General features: G+C 38.5%; 1 pseudogene; it reads left to right on the forward strand.

Annotated features, from left to right (window-relative positions):
* Window positions 1-4093: 4093 nt before the first annotated feature.
* LOC149106283 (tetratricopeptide repeat protein 28-like) lies at window positions 4094-6110 on the forward strand (annotated as a pseudogene).
* The last annotated feature ends 3605 nt before the right edge of the window (window positions 6111-9715 follow it).

The raw sequence follows: 9715 nt of genomic DNA on the forward strand, positions 1-9715 counted from the left end.
GCGAGATTATGAAACATTTGTAATTTATTAAATTTTATTGCGAATATCAAATCAAATGCAGTAGGCGCTTGCCGGTTACGGCAGTGTCCTTAGATAGATTTATTTGCATACCGTACGAGTATGGTTTTTGCACGTGAAAACTGTTTTATTACTATGAAACTTGAGAAATCGTGAACAGGTGAATTGTGTGCTCTTCCCAGATTTTTTTCAGTCATAGAAAACCAAGATAGTGGCGGTTCAACTCTTCCATCAGACAGAAAAATATGGTGCTGTCAACACTCTACATAAGTTTCTGGTCTCTTTATTCATTTTATTGCGTCAAAGACATGCGTATACACGATTTTCCATAGTTTTACACGGCATATAGTTTCTTGTCTAAACTAACTAGGACCACTCGAGTACGGATGATTTATTGACTTGCCAGACGGAATTCGCTTGTTTTACAACAGCTTTGCACCATAAATTTACTTGCATCGCAAATCTTCAGATCCTGTCAAAGGGAGGATTTATAGCAAAGGAAAAAGTTATTTTCTACCAATTGAACCATCATTCAAAATACACTGAATTAGAACGGCCTCCTGAACGACAAGTTATCGCACTTAATCATGAGTAAACATGAACATGAAGGGGCATGTATAATAGGCCGGGTACACCAGTTTATTTATTTTTTAATTATTACTTTTTCTTTAATTCTCTTTCTTTAATTAATTTCAAACATTTTTCTCATAATTATTATAATTTTTTGATGTTCCGGAATATTCCGGAAAGTTCCATGTTCCGGCTTTTATCGACGGCGATAATTTTCATTACAACTCGCGTTTAAAAAGAACCTGGGCAAATCTCGAGATATTTTCGGCCTCGCTTCGTGAAATCCGAAAAGTCACGGACTAATCTTACCCACCTGTTGGCATTACGGTTACTGGCTATTAGCTAGTAACCACTAAAAGGAAAAAGAAACTCGACCGAAACTTTGACGGAGAAAAAAACCTTGACGGTAAACTCAACCTAGAGCAGAATAAGTCAGTGCCTCTAAACCGCTAAATAGCTCCTTTTATGTAAACAATTCAGGAAGGAAGATTATGTTTGCCCATCTCACAATAAATCCGTCACAAAGCTTCACGTAAAAATTAAAGAAGCCATGTACATCAATTGGGAGAAGCCTGCTTTTAATCAGCAAAATCATCATGTTAATTTCTCTCTTTCAATTTAATTTTTTTCTGGACCTTTTTTCTGCATTCGCCTTTTGTTCTTTTTTTTTTTTCTTTTGTTCTACGTATTTTATTTACGTTACTCTAGGTAACAGCTATTGAACAAAACTTATGTATTAAGTTGTATATTCAAATTCACTCCAAGTGTAACTGACCATGACAGACGTTACTGTGAAAACATGTATTTCAAACTGAGAAGCGTTGCCTATTTTTTAAAATCCAAAATAATATTAATAGGTTAAAACAAAGCATTTCTAAATTTCAGTTTTTTCGGAAAATGTAAAATCTGAAATGACGGACTTGAAAATTTCATTTTCTAAGTTTCTCGTGCAACGTCTGATTTTATGACGTACTTACTGATATCCGGTGTTTACTTTCCAAAGTGAACAGTGTACAACAAACCTGATAGTAAAGTTCACTTCATGCAAGGAATGCAAGCTGGTCTTCAGACTTTTATATGGTGAGTACAACTTCTATTGAATTGTATGCCTTAAGTTTATATAATCTTTACTAGTTTAACCAAAAAGGGAAAATATTGTTTCGCAAATATTTAAGACGGATCGAGCAACAAGTGCTAAAAATCTACTCCGTTATAGCGCAGTAACTTTTGGAATACCATTTAAAACAACTCACTTTAGTTCATTTCTCGAAGTGAACCCGGGATTAAATTCTCAAGCATGTATTTTCGAGAAAGTTAATGTAAGAATGCTGAAAGCGTGTGTTATTGTAGGCATGATGATCGATGCGAATGCAGCCATAACACTACTGGAAAAAAGACACGTAAAGGGCCAACCCACACACGACCGCTCTCATGCGGCTTTGATAGCTCAGTTGGGAGAGCATTGCACCGGTATCGCAAAAGTCGTGGGCTCGAATCCCGTAAGGTCTAGGAAAAACCTCACGACAATAAAGGGATAATCAAGAAACACGTTCGCGGCAAATGGGAGACTTTTGCACTAAATGTTTAGTAGTTTATATGCTAAAGAGAAAAGATGAGTATTTGGGGCGACAAGGAGAATTTTTTGTCTATTTTGTCTATTATTTTTAATTTCAGTGTTATAGGGAAAGAAAACGAATTAAGACGAAATTTTTGCCATTTGTCGTTGGCTTCTTCAACCCTCTTTTTGCTGTCAACAAAGTTGAATTTACTTATGAAAAGATTCCTATAGCCGAAGTTGATTGGTACATTACATCGTTTTGTGGTTTGAAAGCGAACCGGAAATGTCAAGTACAACATGGCGAAAATGAAATTGTACACCCCAAATGAATTCGGTCCTTTTACAGCAAGCACTCTTTTGCCATTTATTTCTTTAGTTCATTAGACTTGCAGATCTAATGAACAGATTTAGAATGCTAATTTGCTCGAGAAAGGGGGGGAGGTGGGGTTCCTCCTTATAAGGGCTATGTAGGGTTGTGTGTACCCAAAGAGTATGGTTTTTTGATTCGTTTGGGTCAGAAATAGCATATCAATTTTGTCCATTTTGGTCTTAAATAGGGTATGGGTTTTGCTTCTCTAGTCTTGAATTGGGTATGTTTTTTAGAAGCTATCATTTTAAGGATTAAAGGATAAGGTCTTAAATAGAGTATCAAAATGTTTGGTCAGGTCATAAATAGTATAGGGAAAATCGCAGGTTTTAGTCTCAAATAGGGTAAGGGTTTCGGGAAGTGGGCCGCCCATCCCTGACAATTTTTCTGGGCGTATACCCCCAGGGCGGGGGGGGGGGGGGGGGGAAATTTGCTCAACCTTGGCTATTTCGAGTTCCTGCGCTTCTTCGTAATGACACAAAACTCATTACGTAATGTGGCAAAATTCTACGCTCAGCTTCACTCGGTTTATTTTTCAGTTACAAGACTTACCGAGGAAGGCGTCATGAATCACAAAGAAATTATACAAGCCATCCATATAGGCTGCTTTGTTGGCCATGCTTTAAAAGCCATCGAGTTATGCAAGGAAAGCTTGGTTTTGCGCAGTAACAAAGCGCTGAGTAAAGAAAAGCAATTAGGTCAATTATTTTACAAAAACATCTATTACATCATGTTTGAGGCGTACCGCCGTGGCGATCACACAAATGCGATAGCGTGCGGCAGGAAACTTCTTGCCATTGTCCACGAGTGTGGTGATACATTCAAAGCAGGTCGGCTTAGCATAAAACTGGCACAGATTCATCAGAGTCAAAGTACATGTATGCATGCTGAGGCAAAAGAACTTCTTGAGAGAGCAATCCCTGCCAATTAAGCGAGCAAGTGGTCACAGAAGAGAAGAAGCAGTCGCTTATGGAGGGTTAGGAAATGTGTTTCATTCTCTCGGTGAATATGTCAAGGCTAAAGAATATTACCAAAAAGCACTTGCGATCAGCATGGAAATTGGTGACAGAAAAAATGAAAATGCATGTTGTAGAAACCAAGGAGATGTGTTTCAATATCTCGGTGAATACGTCACGGCAAAAGAACATCAGTAGAGTAGGAGAAGGAAGATGTTGTGGAACGCTAGGAACTGTGTTTCATTCTCTCGGTGAATTTTTCAAAGCTAGAGAATATTCCGAGAAAGCACTTGCGATCACCATGGAAAATGAAGACAAAGTAGGAGAAGCAACATGTTATGGAAACCTAGGTAGTGTGTTTCAGTCTTACGGTGAATATGTCAAGGCTAGAAAATATTACGAGAAAGCGCTTGCGATCAGCATGGAAATTGGTCACAAAGAAGGGAAAGCAACAGAGTGTAGGAGCCTTGGAACTGTGTTTAGCTCTATCGGTGAATACGTCAAGGCTAAAGAATATTACGAGAAAGCACTTGCGATCAACATGGAAATTGGTGACAGAGCGGGAGAAGCATCATCTTATGGAAACCTAGGAACTTTGTCTCATTCACTCGGTGAATATTGCAAGGCTGAAGAATATCACGAGAAAGCTCTGATCAAACTGGAAATTGGTAATCGAAAAGGACAAGTAGTAACATATGTAAACCTGGCAACTGTCTTTCAGGATCTTGGAGAATACATAGAAAGAGTAAATCATATTGTGATGAAGCACTTGCAATCAGCAAGAAAAGTCGTGATAAAGTATTACTAACAGAAGCAAACTGTTAGCAAAGGGAACAGACTTTTTTAAAATTCCTTGGTGATAAAGTGAAAGCCAAAGCCTTCTTTGAGAAAGCTCTTGCGATTCCAGTTGAAATTGGTGACAGAAAACTGGAAGCAGAAATTTATGTAGACCTTGGGCTAGTGTTTCAGTCTCTTGGCGATCATGAGGTGGCCGGAGATTATCTTGAGAAGGGACTTTCAACAAGTAAAGATATTGGAGCCGCTGAAATTGAGTTATCGTGCTATTGTGGTCTTTCACTGACGAAGTTATCACAAAAGAACTTTGAGAGAGCTTTTCCCCTTTTGTTTCGAGGTATATAAAAATCCGAAAAAATGCGAGGTTTTCTTCAAGACAGCGATCAAATGAAGATATTCTTTGCAGACATGCATCTTTTTCCCTACCAGCAGCTTAGTAGCTTGCATTGTTCTGTGAAGCTGGAAATCATAAAGCTGCTCTCGATGTCGCAGAGCTTGGACGTGCTAGAGCCCTAGCAGACTTGATGGCAACTCAGTACTCAGCTGAAAAATGCATATCAGCTGACCCGAAATTATGGGCTGGTGTTGAAAATGTTACGAAGAAAGAAAGTAACTGTACTTGCCTTTACATTTCTTATTCTGGTCAAAGAGTCTTTCTGTGGATTCTTAAGACAAGCGGTGTCATTCAGTTCCGAAAAATTGAAGTGGATAAAAAGACTCTTCACACCAGATTAACAGAGGTTGCTAGAGATTTAATATTTGGATGAATTTTTTGCTATCATGGCTGGAAGCTTTCGAAGATGAGCAATTTTACCCGAGGAGGTGTGCGAAGATCGATCTATAACTGACAATAACACATTGAAATAAATCCTGAATCTAGTCGAGAAGGGAGCCCCACATCTTTGCGACGAGGTAAGCCTGGGAATATGAATGATCCCGCACCGAGTCTAACTTTGTTCTACGAACTACTCGTCCATCCTGTATCCGACTTACTTGATGAGCCTGAAATCATTATTGTTCCTGATCGCAGCCTGTACCGTGTTCCATTTCCTGCTTTACTCAGTGAAAAAGGGAAATATTTACCAGAGAATTTTAGAATCCGCGTGGTTCCTTCTTTGTCGACTCTCAAGCTCATCCAGGACAGTCCTGCAGACTATCACAGTCAGACTGATGTTCTGGTAGTGGGAGATCCTGATGTCGGAACTAAGGTGATTTACAGGGGAAGTATCAAGAAAGACTTCTACCCATTGCCTGGCGCTAGAAAGGAAGCAGAGATGATTGGACGACGGCTGGGCGTTGAGCCTTTGTTAGGACAGCACGCAACGAAGCCAGCGGTAATTGAGAGGATAAAGTCTGCTAGTCTGATACATATTGCTGCACATGGCAATGCTGAAAGAGGAGAAATTGCTCTTGCCCCTCCAGCCTCCACTACCGAGATTCCACAAGAAGACGACTACCTTTTGAAAATGTCCGACATTGCAAAAGTTCAAGTTCGAGCTAGACTGGTGGTACTAAGCTGTTGTCACAGTGGCCGTGGACAAATTAGAGCCGAGGGAGTTGTTGGAATTGCTCGCGCGTTCCTAGGATCCGGTGCACGCTCAGTGTTGGTGGCACTGTGGGCTCTAGACGACAGAGCAACAAAGAAATTGATGAGTAGTTTCTACGAGCACCTTGTTCGTGAAGAAAGTGCTAGTGTATCTCTCCACGCGGCCATGAAGTGGATGAGAGATCACGGCTTTACCAAGGTTTCCAGCTGGGCACCGTTTATGCTGATTGGAGATGACGTGACATTCCCGTTTGGAAAATAAAGGTGTGTTTCTCATAGCGTAGAAAACATTTCATAATTTTGGTAAGTTGGTTAACTGTATGAGTTAACTCAAAAGTGAAACATCCGTACTTTTTTTTTTTTTAACAGGGACAAAATCTAACTGTGTTGTACAGTAAGGAACTGCAGAAGTGTATAACAGATTTTTTTCAGTTATTGGAAAAACCGTTTTTAACAAGACTTTTTTGTGAGGCGAGCAGATCCGTTATACTTGTGATCTCCCTACCTAAAATTTGATACTTATGCTTAAAAGTAAAGAGATCTCGTGCCATTGCCTGGTGCAAGAGAGGAAGAGATGATAGGACGAGTACGTCTGCAATCAGTTCAAGAAATAAACTGTATTCATCATCTACTGTACGAATATATTTAATTTCGACATGCAATGATCACACAAATGAAAGAGCTCACAGTTGACAAAGCACTCAGCCAACGTTGTAGCAGTCGTAGGTACAAATCCCTTTCAAGCTTGCCTTCTGTTTCAGTTTTTTTCAGACATTAATGTAATGTAATGGTTACTGGAAAGTTTAAGAAAGTTCGCGCTCAAAATGTTCCCACGTACGGAATTTTTTCAACACTTGCCATGCAGTAAGGCAAACATAATCCATTGTCAAAAAGTGAAAAAATGCGAGGTCACCGTGCTCCTTTTCGAAATAAGGCTGACGACACGAGAACAGAAAAGGCGCAATAAACGTAACTTCTCATGTACAGATTTTTTACCTGTTTTTAGTTAAAATGTAGAAAATCATTTGAGAGCAAATATCAGGCGAAGTTGGCGCACTTAGCGCTAAACCATATATACTTACTTTTATTAAAAGCAGAATCATTGGATAATGCAATTTGAGAGTTTTCATTGGCTTAGCCATCGTGGGTCATTTACAGGTTAACACACTCAGCGAGTGAATTATCGGGATTTTACCTGCACGAGTTCACCAACAATGAACAAGAAATTTCAATACCGCACGAGGCTTTGCCTCGTGCGGTATTGAAAATTTCGAGTTCTTTGTTAGTGAACGAGTACAGGTAAGTCCCGACAATTCACGAGCAATGAGTGCGTTAACATTTTTATTATTCAAATTGAATACACTGCACAAAGGAACCACTAAATGTGAGTCAGCCGAAGCCGTGGTGTAACGACAGTGGTGTGTTAAATTTACACCACGGCTATTACACCACGATAACGACGTCAAGGTGGTTGTCTCGTCACAACCCAGTATCACGTGGTACAAATCAGCCAATCAGAAAATCGGAATTCGTACAGTGCATGAAAGTTGAAAAACGGTCATCTCCGGGTCAGAATCGTTTATAAAACAGAAGAATGCAAAAAGGCAAGAAAATACAACACTGACATGTTTGTAATCCAAGCCCAAAAGAGTTATTGCAAAAATGTAATACCACCGTAAAGCAAACAAGAACAAACATGGTGTTCTGTAAACAGCGGACAATCTTGTCACTGATAGATATTTACGGCACGGAAGTGCTTTAAACAAACCGTTTCTTTTGCGACGGAAACATTAACATTGAAAGTTTGACTTTATTTAACAAAATTAACGTTACTCCAGATATTGACGTTTAAAATGAAAAATGAAATAGACTTATTTCAAAGGGTTCCGAAGCAAAATAAACATGCCCGTTTTTTTTATTTATTTATTTTTTTTACTTTTATAAATTTTTTAATCCACTTTCATCCTCGCCCTCGCTTTCCATATTCACTTCTTAATGGGTTTTCGTCATTTGTCGAGTACTGGTGGACAAAATCAAAACTTTATTGTTGTGGCTCAATGTGTTCTAGGTGGCTTTATGAATCCATTCTCAATGGTGAATTCTCAGCAGTTCCCACGTCGTGAATACACTACGTAAGAAGTACGAGGTCTCCCGGTTCTTGAACGAAATCAAAAACTACCAAAAAAATCCCATAGGTGCTTCATGCAAAGTGTAAAGCAGATGTCAAACATAATTAACTCGAGGACTGGACAAAAGAATTACTGACGTGTCTTCGAGAAGCTTTATAAACATGGAGAGATCAAGAGAATATGATTGTCTTGAGAGAAATGATAAAATAACTACCTAATGGCTTTTAATTTTGTTGCCAAAGATATTTTAAAGCTCAGCTAGCAGCATATGAGACAGCTGTTAAATTCCACTCTTAAAATTGACTGTTCATTTATAGAATGTTCTTGATTGATATTTTAACATAAGCTCAGTAAGGCACGAACATGTAATCATATGAAATATTTAGCGGCTAAACGAAATCAGTCAATGTGGCTGATTGCTCACAACATAGTTAAAACTATGTTCACAACAATATGACCATTACAGCGATATTTTTAGAAGCGTTCACGCGCCATTACCTTGACAGTAAGTATTCTTATAATATAATTAAAATGATTTATATCCTCATTAAATTACTTGAAAAGAATTGTAGCTGAAATAAAAGCTTATTCGAAAAGAAAGAACTGCAAGTTTAATCAGGAAAACAATCAAGATTCGAATACATTTTTTTTTTTCATAAGGACGAACCCTCCTTCACTTGGTTGGATTCAATTCACGGTATTTGATTAGGAGGAAAAAAGGAACTCTGTTTGTTTTATTTGTCTGATCAATTTCCTCAACCATTAGGCTGGGTTGAATTGGTGGATTTGGAATAAAGTTTAGAGTTGCAATTGCTGAACAATTTCTCCTTTTTGATAAACTTTTCAAGCTGACGAAACGAACACGTCTTCTTTTAATAGTCAGGAATTCCATCAAATTGGCCAGTCGACCGGCGCGGCTGTTTATTCCAAAAAGCTCTCGATCATTCCGACCAAAAATGGTTAAGGAAGTGCCGAGTTGGCAATTTGGAAAACGTCGACCAAATCTGTTTGTAAAGGAAATGATGTCAAGATAGAACACGGCGTAGCTAAATAAAGACATTCTCAGCATTAGCTAATTAGCATTTCATATTTATTGTTCCTCTTCAAGTGTGAGCGTTCATCCTGGCCGATAGTTCGGTTAGTATGACACAACAACTCCTCTAGTTTGGCAACATTGTAAGGCAAATAAAACGCTTTTATAACTTTTCATAAAGTTTTATTTCTTAACGAACTATTACAACAAGGAAGTAGATTGTCGAGGTTGAAATTTGTTCCATACTCTTGAAAATCTCCTTTTTTATCTCGTTAAAACCGTACCAATTGTGTTTTGCAGTCGACAAGTCGTGGTATGGTGTTCCCGAGGAAACAAATATTCATGGTATTACAAATAATCACAGACTTGAAGTTGGTCTGTTTGTGATTTAACAAGAAGGCACTCTACCGTAGGTCTCAAAATTTGTAAAGTAAGATTTATGTTGTAAGAATAACGTCCTGTTAATTGGCAATATCTGAAAGCAATGGCAGGCTTACAAATTAATTAATGATTTCTATAAAAAAATTCATGTCTACGAAATAACTGTCTATGAAGATCTCGATAACTTCAAAGATTTTATGCGCTGCAACCGGAGCGCAAAAGCAGTTCTGAGGCCAAATTGTTGACGATGCCTCCCTTGTCCTGTGTAATGTCTTGAGCATACAGACCAAATCACGTGACATAACAAGCCTGATTGAATTTCACTTCCTTACGTATTTCAGCCAAAGCGGTTAAAGTCCTCA

Source organism: Orbicella faveolata, unplaced genomic scaffold (assembly GCF_042242905.1).
Source record: "Orbicella faveolata isolate gen_17 unplaced genomic scaffold, um_ofav_v1 contig_3, whole genome shotgun sequence".
Lineage (NCBI taxonomy): Eukaryota > Metazoa > Cnidaria > Anthozoa > Scleractinia > Merulinidae > Orbicella > Orbicella faveolata.